Below are 11,682 nucleotides of genomic sequence, written 5' to 3'. Positions count from 1 at the left end.
TCCCTATCGGATCCTTGCAGTTTCAATGGGCTGTGTCATGTGGTTAACCTCTGGTTAGTTCCTGTGCTGCCGTTAGTCTCTTCAGTGTTTTTTTCCAGAATCTCAGAACAAGAAGAGACCTGTGTCACTGGGCAGATGTGATCCTTAAAAAAAAACACAACTGTGTTATATATCAAAGTTAGAATCCAGTGGCACCTTTAAGACCAACAAAGTTTTATTCTGGGTGCACACGAAAGCTCACGCCCGGAATAAAACTTTGCTGGTCTTAAAGGTGCCACTGGACTCTAACTTTCTTCTGTTGCTTCAGACCAACACGGCCGCCCACCTTGAGCTATGTTATCCATCATTCCACATAAATACTGTTAGCCCTTCACTCTGTTATAACATACCACATTCACACATTTTGATTGAAAGGCCAAGAGAGAAGTGAAGTAGCAGCGCAGCGCCATACTGGTGGTCTCCTGGTATTTTCTTTCTTTTGGCGTGGTGGTGGTGGGTCCTAATTTGATGTGGAAGGCTGCAGAAGGGGAGGGATGTTTAAACCCTTTTCCTCTGCCATTACCCCAATTTAAGTTCCTCTCTGTAAGTTGCAATTAACCATAATGGGGAGAAAATACTGATATTTTTACCCAGCTAGGACTATTACTAGAGGGGTTTTTTTTGGTGGTGGTGGTGGGATAATCAGATAAACAACACACAGTTAATCCCTCTCTGTGTAACACCCTCTTAATGCCTCCCCAGCTATTTTGACTTTAAGGAAAAGACGTTGGGAGTGTTACTTATAGATGAACGGTAAAATTTCCAGGAATTTTAAATGGTGTTTTCCACATACACACCAGTAAAAGAAAATATAATTTGGTGTGAGAAAGTTTAAATAAACTTATTTTACTCCTTTAAGACCACTGATTCATAACTTTGTTACCACACCAAATGGTAATGTGTGGCATATTTATGAAATTTAAAATAGACGGAATTTGCAATTATGCCCCATAGTAGAGAGCCGTAAATGGCTACATCCTCTGCTTCCCTAGTTACACAGATCTTTGTTCTTGCTGTCTGCGGTGTAGGAAGAAATAAAAGTCGAGAATAGAAAGAACAAATGTTGTAGTAAGCAAGACCATAAGAACATAAGAGAAGCCATGTTGGATCAAGCCAATAGTCCATCCAGTCTAACACTCTGTGCCACACAGTGGGCCAAAAAACCCAGGTGCCATCAGGAGGTCCACCAGTGGGGCCAGAACTCCAGAAGCCCTCCCACTGCTGCCCCCAAGCTCCAAGAATACAGAGCATCACTGCCCAAGACAGAGCGTTCCCTTTATACATTGTGGCTAACAGCCACTGATGGACCTCTTCTCCATGTTTCTCCAATCCCCTCTTGAAGCTGTCTAGGCTTGTAGCTGCCACCACTTCCTGCAGCAGCGAATTCCACGTGCTAATTACTCTTTGGTTGAAGAAGTACTTCCTTTTATCTGTTCTAAACCTACTGCTCATTAATTTCATTGAGTGCCCACGAGTTCTTATATGGTGTGAAAGGGAGAAAAGGACTTCTTTCTCTCCCTCCTCTTATTATGTCACCCCTCAATCATCATTTCTCCAAGCCCTAACCTCTTTACCCTTTCTTCATAGGGAAGGTGTTCCAACCCTTTTATCATTTTAGATGCCCCTTTCTACACCTTTTCCAAGGCTATAATATCTTTTTTGAGGTGCAGTGACCAGAACTGTACACAGTAATTTTTATTTATTTGATTTTATTTTTATCTTGCCCTACCCTGCAAGCAGGCTCAGGGCGGCTCACAACATGTAAGTATAACAATTTAAAAGATTAAAACATAGTATCATAAAAGATTAAAATTCAATTCTGTACATAAAATCACAAGATGGCGATAATGCAATATAAGTGCTTTCAGAAAAATGTAGCCCCTGTTGTATGTGTACTAAATCTGCTACTGGTTTTTAGCAAGTGGCAAAGAATTCCTACCAATCAGTACATAGAAATGAGGCCACACCATCCATTTCTACAGGGGCGTCATGATGCTGACTGGTTTGTTTTCACTTTCTTTCCTGATAATCCCCACCATAGCGTTGGCCTTTTTTTAAAAAAAATTGCAGTCGCACACTAAGTCAACATTTTCAGTGAGGTCTAAACCAGAGCAGAGCAAAGCGATACCACCACTTTGCATGATCTGGACACTATACTTCTGTTGATACCGCTCAAAATTGCATTTGCCTTTTTAGCTACCACATCACACTGCTGACTCAGATTCAGTGTATGGTCTACTAAGACCCCTGGATCCCTTTTGCACATACTACTGCCAAGACGAGTCACCCCCATCTTATAATTATGCATTTGATTTTTCCTACTTATGTGCAGAACTTTACATTTATCTTAGTTGAAATTCATTTTATTTGTTTTAGCCCAGTTTTCCAGCCTGAAGATCACCCTGTATCTTCCACTGTATTTGCTACCCCTCCCAATTTAGTATAACCTGCAAATTTAATAAGTATTCCCTCTATTCCTTCACTCAAATCATTGTTAAAGATGTTGAACAAAACAGGTCCCAGGACGGATCCCTGAGGCACTCCACTTGTCACTCCTCTCCACGAGGCTGAGGAACCATTAACAAGCACTCTTTGGGAGTGATCTGTCAACCAGTTACAGATCCCCCTAACAGTAATAGGATCCAAACCACATTTTACCAATTTGTCAGCAAGAATATTATGTGGAACCTAATCAAAAGCCTTACTGAAATCATGGTATACTATTTCTACACCATTCCCCTGATCCAGCAAGGTAGTAACTTTGCCAAAAAAAGAGATCATGGTCCCGGTCACACTGCGAGATAAAGCGAGGCTATTTAACCCGGAGGAAATTGACCAGCAGTTGTATGATCACACTGTTCTTTGAAGCTGCAGGCATAGCCTGCCACTGCATGATCAGACGCAATCGCGGACGAGTTGGGGTTTTTTTGAGCTGTTTGTTTTCGATTCGCATAAACGGAGGATCAATGAATCACATCTTCACACTGAGGGCTTCCTATGGCAGTATGCAATGATGCGCATACTGAGGAGGGGGGGAAAACTGGCACGGAGTCGGGATGGCCTGATCAGACCATCCCGATGCCATGAGAGCGCACTGGAGTGATCACACAGGGGAAAGCCCGTCTCTGGCCCATAGCAACTCGTTTGATACTGGACTTTCCCCGGTATTTTTTAACTCCGCTTCGGCAGAGCGAGACGGGTTGCCGATGGGTGCAGGACGGTTGCCAGATGTTCCTGTGTGATCGCGTCCTTAAAATCTGCCCGGCATTCGTGCCTATCGCGCGGCTAATTTTGCGTGTGATTAGGACCAAGGTTAGCCTGGCATGACATGTTTTTTTACAAACCCATTGCTGGCTCTTAGAAATCACAGCCATCCTTTCTAAATGCTCAAGGACTGGCTGTTTGATGACCTGTTCTAAAACTTTTCCAGGTATAAATATCAAGCTGATGGGTCGGTAATTACCTGGATCCTCCCTTTTCTACTTCTTGAAGATGGGGACAATATTTGTCCACCTCCAGCCTTCTGGCACCTCACCTGTTTTTCAAGAATTCTCAAAAATAATGGACGATCAGAATTTACGTCCGTGAGTTCTTTTAGTACCCCGAGGACTTAGTTTCATTTAAAGAAACTAGATGTTTACGTACTAACCTTTTGCCGATCCTATGCCGCAACTCCCTTCCCTCATCATGTGTTCTGTTTTTGCCATGTTGAGCACCACTTCCCTTGGACGAGAAGACTGAGGAAAAGCAGAAATTGAGTAGTTCTGCCCTCTCTTCATGACCTTTTACAATTTTAATTTCTGATCCCTGCAATAGGCCTACCATGTCCTTGCTCTTTTTCTTACTTTGTTTGAACATAACCAAATAACCTTTTGGGGTTGTTAGCATCTCTCACTAACCTACTGAGATTTAGCTTTTCTAACACTCTCTCTACAAGCACTTGTTATTTGTTTATATTCATCCTTGGTTCTAAGGCCCTCCTTTCATTTCCTAAATGAGTCTTTTTTATTTCTCAAGTCTTTAGAAAGCTATTTATGGAGCCACCTTGGCTTCTTCCATTTTTCCTTCCCATAGGAATCATTTGTGATTGTTCATTCAGTATTTTGCTTTTAAGAAACTCCCACCCCTCTTCTCGCTGGACTCAGACTTTGTTAGATGTATAAAGCTGGCTCTCAAAAAAACTAAATAACCCCCAGGGGAGATTTGCTTGCCCTTTCTTTGGACAGGGTTCATCAGCAGGTTCAAGGCTGCTATTTTGTCTCACAGAGCCCCTATGAGTTAAGATTGCTGGGCCCTTAAGAGAATGCTTATTTGGATCACTAAAATGGGCTATTTTCCCCTCAGTCGACCCCCAAACCCTAAGTAGAAAGCCAAATAAAAGCCTGGCGAAGCTGACGCTCCTTTCCAGAACCACAAGATCCCCCATCTGAAGAAAATAAGTTCTTCTTCACCCTTTTTAAGGCTGAGGCTGGCTGAGCCCCTCCCACCCGATGAAGTTCCCTGGGCTCTGATTGGCTGACAGTCACATGGATTTGCCTGAGGCTCCAATCACACGGATTGGTTCAGAGCCCTGGAGGAGAGGCGGGACTTCTAAGGACAATTTTTACACTGGCGTTTTTGTTTTTGTTTTTAAAAAAGAACCTTTAAAAAAAATCTTTCCCCCAGGTCATTTTCTTTATTTAGACATTTTTTTAAAAAATCCAGCTTTTCTCCCCAACGGGTACCCAAAGCAGCTTACAACATAGTTCTTTCCTCCTCCATTTTTATCCTCTCAACAACCATCCTGTGAGGTAGGTTAGGCTGAGAGAGTGACAGGTCCAAAGACACCAGGAAGTTTTCATGGCAGAGTGGGAATTTGAACCCAGGTCTCCCAGACCCTACTCCAGCACTCTTAACTGCTACAAGATCATGATTCCCTTCAGCCATAGTAAGAAGAGAAGAGATTGGATATATGCCCCGCCCTTCACTACCCAAAGGAGTATCAGAGCAGTTTACAATCCCTTCCCTCCCCACACACAACAGACACCCTGTGAGGTAGGTGGGGCTGAGAGAACTCTTTCAAGAACCACTCTTTTTTTAGAACAGCTCTGAGAGAACTGTGACTGACCCAAGGTTACACCAGCAGCTGCATGTGGAGGAGTGGGGACTTAAACCCGGTTCTCCCAGATTAGAGTCCGCGCTCCTAACCACTACACAAAACTGGTAAATGTTTTATAAGATTATCTAAGGCTGAAACTTCACAAATATCGACAATATCTGCTATCAACAATTCCTCCTGCCCAAAGGCTCAACAACACGCTAGGATTTCATGTTTATCTTAAACTTATTTTTTCTTATTGCAAATTTAGCTGCCAGGATTGTTTGAACAAGGAGAAGAATGAATGAGAGAGAGGGAGGAACTTTGACCCTTTCCTGGCTGGCAACTTTCTCACTGGAAAAAACCACCCTTACTTTTGCGAACCCTGAGTTGGGAAATTTCGGCTGACCTGGCCTGGAGCCTGGGGAGGTAGGGTTTGAGGAGGGGAAGGGCCTCAGTAGGGTATAATGCTATCAAGTCTACCCTCCAAAGCGGTTGTTTCCTCCAGAACAGGGGTGTCGAACTCATTTGTTACGAGGGCCAGATCTGACATAAATGTCACTTTGTCAGGCCGGGCCATGCATGCCATAAAATGTAACACAAAGTACTAGAGAGTACTTTGTGTTACACGCATGGCCCAGCCCAACAAAGTAACATTTATGTCAGATCCGGCCCTCGTAACAAATGAGTAGTCTCAGAGCGGCTTACAAACTCCTTTCCCTTCCCCTCCCCACAACAGACACCCTGTGAGGTGGGTGGGGCTGAGAGAACTCTGACACAAACTGCTCTTTTTCAAGGACAGCTGTGCCAGAGCTTGTGACTGACCCAAGGTCACATCAGCAGGTGCAAGTGGAGGAGTGGGGAATCAAACCCGGTTCTCCCAGATTAGAGTCCGCGCACTTAACCACTACACCAAACTGGGTGTATGGGGGGGTGTTTTTAAACCAGAAGTGACTCGACACTGGAGGCGCGATCACACAGGGGGAAAATGCGGCTGGAACCGGAGAATCAGGAAAACACCACTTGGGGACCTGGTATCAAAATACTCCGGGTTAAAAGGGTTTTGAGCCGGAATGCGACGGCTGGGGACAGGAGGTAGATGTTGATCGTGTGATCGTGCAGATAAAATCCGTTTCTGATGCGGGCCGAAAACGGACTAAACGGCCCGTCTGAATGCACCCCTGCTCTAGAGGAACCAATCTCTGCCATCTGGAGATCAGTTGTAATTCCAGGGGATCTCCAGGCCCCACCTGGAGAATGGCAACTCTATCCAGGATTGTTTTTACTCCTGCGGAGGAAAACTTACAGCTACCTGTCTTTTTTCCTCAGTGCGGGTAAGAGCTGCTTGGGTCTGTTAAAGTTTCTCTCCCCATCTGTTCTCCTTGACAAAACAATCTCCAAAGCTAAATTTGAAAAAACAACAACCCAAAAGTCATTTTAAATAAACACGGGCAGAACTGTTACTATGTGGCTGAGAATTAATTCTTTGCTTGGGCAAAGATTCTCCAGTCCTAACGAACAGCAGTCTTATGGGCAAGACTGACTTCATGCATACACCTTTGCCAAGCACAGGGAGAGCGGAATGGAATTGTAAATCAACCTGGCAATTTTTATGAACCTTTTCTGTTTTCACGCCTGCAGCCAAAGAGCCCTTTTAAGGGGTGGTGGTGCAACGTGCCGTCAAGTCCCAGCCGACTTATGGTGACTTTGGGCGAATCTGCATCTGGCATTCGCTCCACATTTTCTCAACTGGGAGGAAAAAGTGCAGCTCAAAACCAACATTCAGGGCACGATCACACGCAGAATTAGCCGCACCATGGGCGCGAATGCTGGGCGGATTTTAAGGGCGCTATCAGACACAAACATCTCGGAAGCATCCCGCACGCGTCGGCAACCTGTTTTGCTCTGCCGCAGAAGTGGAGTAAAAAGACAGTAGGAAAAGTCCAGTAGCAAACGGGTTGCTACGGACCAGGAACAGACTTTCCCCTGTGTGATCGCTGCAGCATGCTCCCATGGCGTTGGAATGGTCTGATCAGGCCATCCCGACTCCATGCCGTTGTTTTTTTCCCTGTTTCGGTATGTGCATCATCGCACTCAGTGCGGAGACGCGAATAATCGATCCCTCGTTGAAGCATACCGGAAACACGCAGCAAAAAACAAACAAACCAGAACCCGATTCACCCGTGGTTGCATCTGATCACTCAGTGGCAGGCTGTCCCTGCAGCTTCCAAGGACTGTGTGATTGCGCAACTGCAGGTCAAATTCCTACGGAGCAAATAGCCTTGCTTCCCCCCCCCTGCGCTTGTGGCCACAACCTCAGATACCTCGGGGCAATGCCATACTGATCGCAAAGTCAACCCTGAATGGCCATAAAACAGCTGTAAATCTATGCAGAAGGTACCATAAAATCCTACGATCAAAGAATTCGAAAGTGGCATGGAGTGTGGAAACTACCATAAAACCCGATCATCAAAGCAAGTGAAGCCAGCGTGCAATACAGAGGGGGATTTCTGTTCCAACGTGTAAAACAACGGAGGGAAAAGCCAATGCAGAATCAGCCCCTGTAGGGTTCTCAGGGCAAGACACAAACAGGGGTTGTTTGCTATTGCCTGCTTCTGTATGGGGACCCTCGACTTCCTTGGTGGTCCCCCATCCAGGCCCATTGAAGTGACCTGTATGAGTTGACTTTAGACCGGGGGTCTCACAACCTTTTTGAGCCTGTGGGTGTTTTGGAATTCTAACACAGGGCGGTGGGCGCAACCACAAAATGGCTGCCACCAAAGGCAGAGCCAGCCGCAGGAAGTGAAGCCAGCCGCAAAATGTCAGGGAGCGAGGTGGTGCATAACAAACAGGGAGCGAGGTGGTGCATAACAAACTAGTAAGACTTTTACCATTTCAGGCAGAAGCTCCGGTTAACAGGATGCCTTTTCAAATGAACCTAGTGTTGAAAAATACTTTCTTGCATACACACAAAGTAAGCATACATACTGAGCTGGTTAGAAACCCTCATCTGGCAGTATCTGTCTTCACTTCTCAGCAACCTGACCTGGCTATCTGCTACACACGAGCTGGGCAAAAGCCACACCAATGCCTCCCACTTCCTAAAGACACTTGCTGGGTGCCAGGAAAGATGGCGGTGGGTATCATGGCTCCCATGGGCACCATGTTGGGGACTCCTGCTCTTAGGCTTGCCAAGTCCATCTTCCACCCCCAGCGGGGGACTTTGGGAGCTTTCCTGGAGGGGACGGGGCATCTCCAACGTGATGATGTCACGTTGGGGACGTCCCCCCCCCCCGCGCTGGATCTCCAGAAATGGCAGTTCCCTGCACTTAAAGAAGCCGGCGTTTCCCCTTTAAGAGCAGCCGCGTTCCCTTTTAAGTGCACAAAGCTGGCATTTCCCTGCAAGCCTGATCTCAAGCGGAGATCTGGCTTGGGAGGAAAGACGTGCTTGGGAGGAAACACGGGTTCCACACACTTAAAGGGAGAGAGAGGGGTGGCTGTGGGTGTTGGGGGTGGGGCTTCCCCCACTGGCCATCTGGCCGTCAGCGGGTAGAACCCCCCCCAAACCGGGGGACCCCTGGCAAACCAGGGGGGGGGTTTGGCAACCCTACCTGCTCTAGATTGTCCAGGGGCGGAGGGCAAAGCCCCATGCTCTGGTGTTTCAGGAGGCAAGGTTAGAGTTTTAAAAAAAGGTTCCAGGAGGGCAGATTTCTTGTGAATAGCAGGGGAAACCACTTGATGGTGAGAGCAGTTTGCCAAGGGGACCAGTAAGCCAGAATGTGGTGGGGTGTCTATTTGGAAAGTTCTGGTTTAGGATTTGCTACGCTGACTGGGGGGGGGGGCTGCTTCATAAGCCACCTTCTGACTCTGAGACGAGGGTGCGTTCAGACGGGGCGTTTCTGCCTGCATAAACGCGATCAGACTCACCCTCCATTTTGCGAATCCCTCCGTTGGACGCCCGCTCACACGCTGCGGGCGTCGGCGATTTTTTTTTTTAAGCAGTTTGAGCATGCGCACAGGCAGCCATTCAGAGAATGGTGATTTTTTGCGCATGCTCAACCCCCCCCTTACATTTAAACTTTACCATCCTCCGGGATGGTAAAGTAAGGGCTTTTTTAAACAAACAAACAAACAAACAAACGCTCAGGGCGAAGCTTTGCCTGAGCGCATATCGCTTAGTTTTTTAAAACTAAGCATTACAACGGTTAGGGACGGGAGGCAGATGTTCGCCGTCTGAACGCCCGTAAGTACACTGGTTGGAACCGGCACCCTAACCGTTGTAAATCCCCCGTCTGAACGCACCCTCTAACTTTCCACTAACTTACCAGGAACAGGCATTAGGCTAATCAGCCTGTAATTTCCTGGTTCCCTGGGTGTTCTTGTATTCCATCTTACTCCTGAAGCGGGTGAGTTAGTACAGTTTACTCAACTGATATTTAGGAAAGTTAAGCCCCCCCCCCACCCTTTTATTTAAAAAAAAGGCAGTGTTTAATTTATCGAGGACTGCATCTCAAAACACATCTAGCTATGTTTATTCTCTGGATGGGTGGCGAGGGGGCAAAGAGAGGAGAGGGAAGCCGTGTGTTTTGTCTTTAAATCGCCAAGGAATCAGCTCGGCTGCAGACCAGAGCTGGGCGCGTGATTTGATAGCAGAGAGGATTTGGCAATTCTGGTTCCAGCCAGGTTCAAGGCTGGATTCAGGGATCGACTTGACGTCCTGGGGTGGCAGACGTGAAGCCAATGCGGTGTAGCAGTTAGAGTGGGGGAGGCCTGGGTTCCGGTCCACCCCCTGCCACTAAGCTGTCTTTTGACTAAACTTACCTTGGACCAGGGATCATTTCCTGTAGGAGCGCACAGGAGCGGAGCTCCGGTAGTAAAGAGCCCAGGGGGCGGGCACATGCAACAAGCCCCACCCCCTGCTCCCAGCAGCCCTCAGTCAGAGCAAGAAGCAGACAGGTAAGTTGCAGGGCTCCCCCTGCCCCCCTGGTCCAAAACAGTCCAGTGGCACCTTTAAGACCAAGTTTTATTCAGGTACAAGCTCTCCCTCCTCTGCAAGGACAGATCTGCACGTCCCCCGCCCCAATAGCTAGCAGTCCAAAACAATCCAGCGGAGCCTGAGTGGTGGGTGTTGCCTTCTGACACACTTCCGGTGATGTCAGGGGGTGTGGCATATGCAAATGAGTTATGCTAATGAGCTCCTGCACCTCTTTTTCTACGAAATGACCCCTGCCTTGGACCAATCACACTCGTTATCTAGCCCACCTCACAGGCTTGCGGTGAGGATAAAATGGGGATGGGAGAACCACGCACTGAGCTCCTTGGAAGAATGGCAGGATGAAAATATGACTCCCAGCCTGCCAGGCTACGGGAGGGGCTGTCCCGTTCACACTCCTGAGTGGCTCGTCCGGTTCATTTTAACCTGCCACACTGACAGCCCCACCCTGTGTGGCTGGCAGTGACGTTCTGTTAGTGTGTGTTTGTTTTCTTCAGTTTGCAGGAGAATTTACACCACCGGGGCCTGTTCCAACCCAGAGTGATGGGAGAACCATAAGTATGGTTATTTTGAATGCATTCGTTTAAAGAGTTTCTGCCTGAAGTGTTGAAGAGTTACTGTGAGACTTATGCACTCCCGCACTCCCTGACATTTTGTAGTGGGCTCTGTCTCTTGTGGCAGCCAGGGGTCATTTCCTGCAGGAGTGGAGAGGAGTGGAGCTCTAGCCCAGGAGGTGGGCGCATGCAACAAGCCCCATCCTCTGCTCCCAGCAGCCCTCAGTCAGAGCAAGAAGCAGCCAGGTAAGCTGCAGAGCCCCCTGGTCCAAAACAGTCCAATGGCACCTTTAAGACCAAGTCTTATTCAGGTACAAGCTCTCCCTCCTCTGCAAGGACAGATCTGCATGTTCCCCCCGCCCGTAGCTAGCAATCCAAAACAGTCCAGTGGAGCCTAAGCGGTGGGTGTTGCCTTCTGACAAACTTCAGGTGATGTCAGGGTGTGTGGCATATGCAAATAAGTTAGGCTAATGAGTTATGCTAATGAGCTCCTGCACCTCTTTTTCTACGAAATGACCCCTGGTGGCAGCCATTTTGTAGTGGTGCCTGCCCACCACCCTGTGCCAGAATTCCAAAGGCTGGGGACCTCTCCTCTAGAAACCATTGGCCAAACATCTCAGCAATAGGAATGGGTTCAGACCATAGAGGGATCCGTTCCCCCGGAGACAGTGATGCTCTAGAGCAGGGGTGTCAAACTCATTTGTTATGAGGGCCAGATCTGACATAAATGAGACCTTGTTGGGCCAGGCCATGTGTATCATAAAGTGTAATGCCAGGTAGCAGAGATATAAACTTTATAAAGGACACAAACACAAAGGTTTTTTTTAACTTAAAATAAAAACATTGCTTAAAACATTAGCACTCTTGCAAAATTTATTTATTTAACAGTGTCTGATAACTGACACCTCTTGCTCTGCATTATTGCATCAAAACGTCTGTGCTGTTGCAGTCTTGAGTATGCTGTTCAGGTGTGTATCTGTAAACTGCAAACCTATGATGACGCAGCAGCAGAACTGGAA

At 47.2% G+C, this 11,682-nt stretch overlaps 1 protein-coding gene across 1 annotated transcript in view; it reads left to right on the top strand.

Moving 5' to 3' along the window:
- Window positions 1-11,682, top strand: part of LOC107120590 (guanine nucleotide-binding protein subunit alpha-15-like) — a 25,874-nt gene that overhangs the window by 813 nt on the left and 13,379 nt on the right. The window lies entirely within an intron of this gene.

This window comes from Gekko japonicus, unplaced genomic scaffold (assembly GCF_001447785.1).
Source record: "Gekko japonicus isolate JY-2015 unplaced genomic scaffold, Gekko_japonicus_V1.1 scaffold1449, whole genome shotgun sequence".
NCBI lineage: Eukaryota > Metazoa > Chordata > Lepidosauria > Squamata > Gekkonidae > Gekko > Gekko japonicus.
Note: the sequence above shows the minus strand (reverse complement) of the source record. Positions and strands in the feature narration are given on the sequence as shown.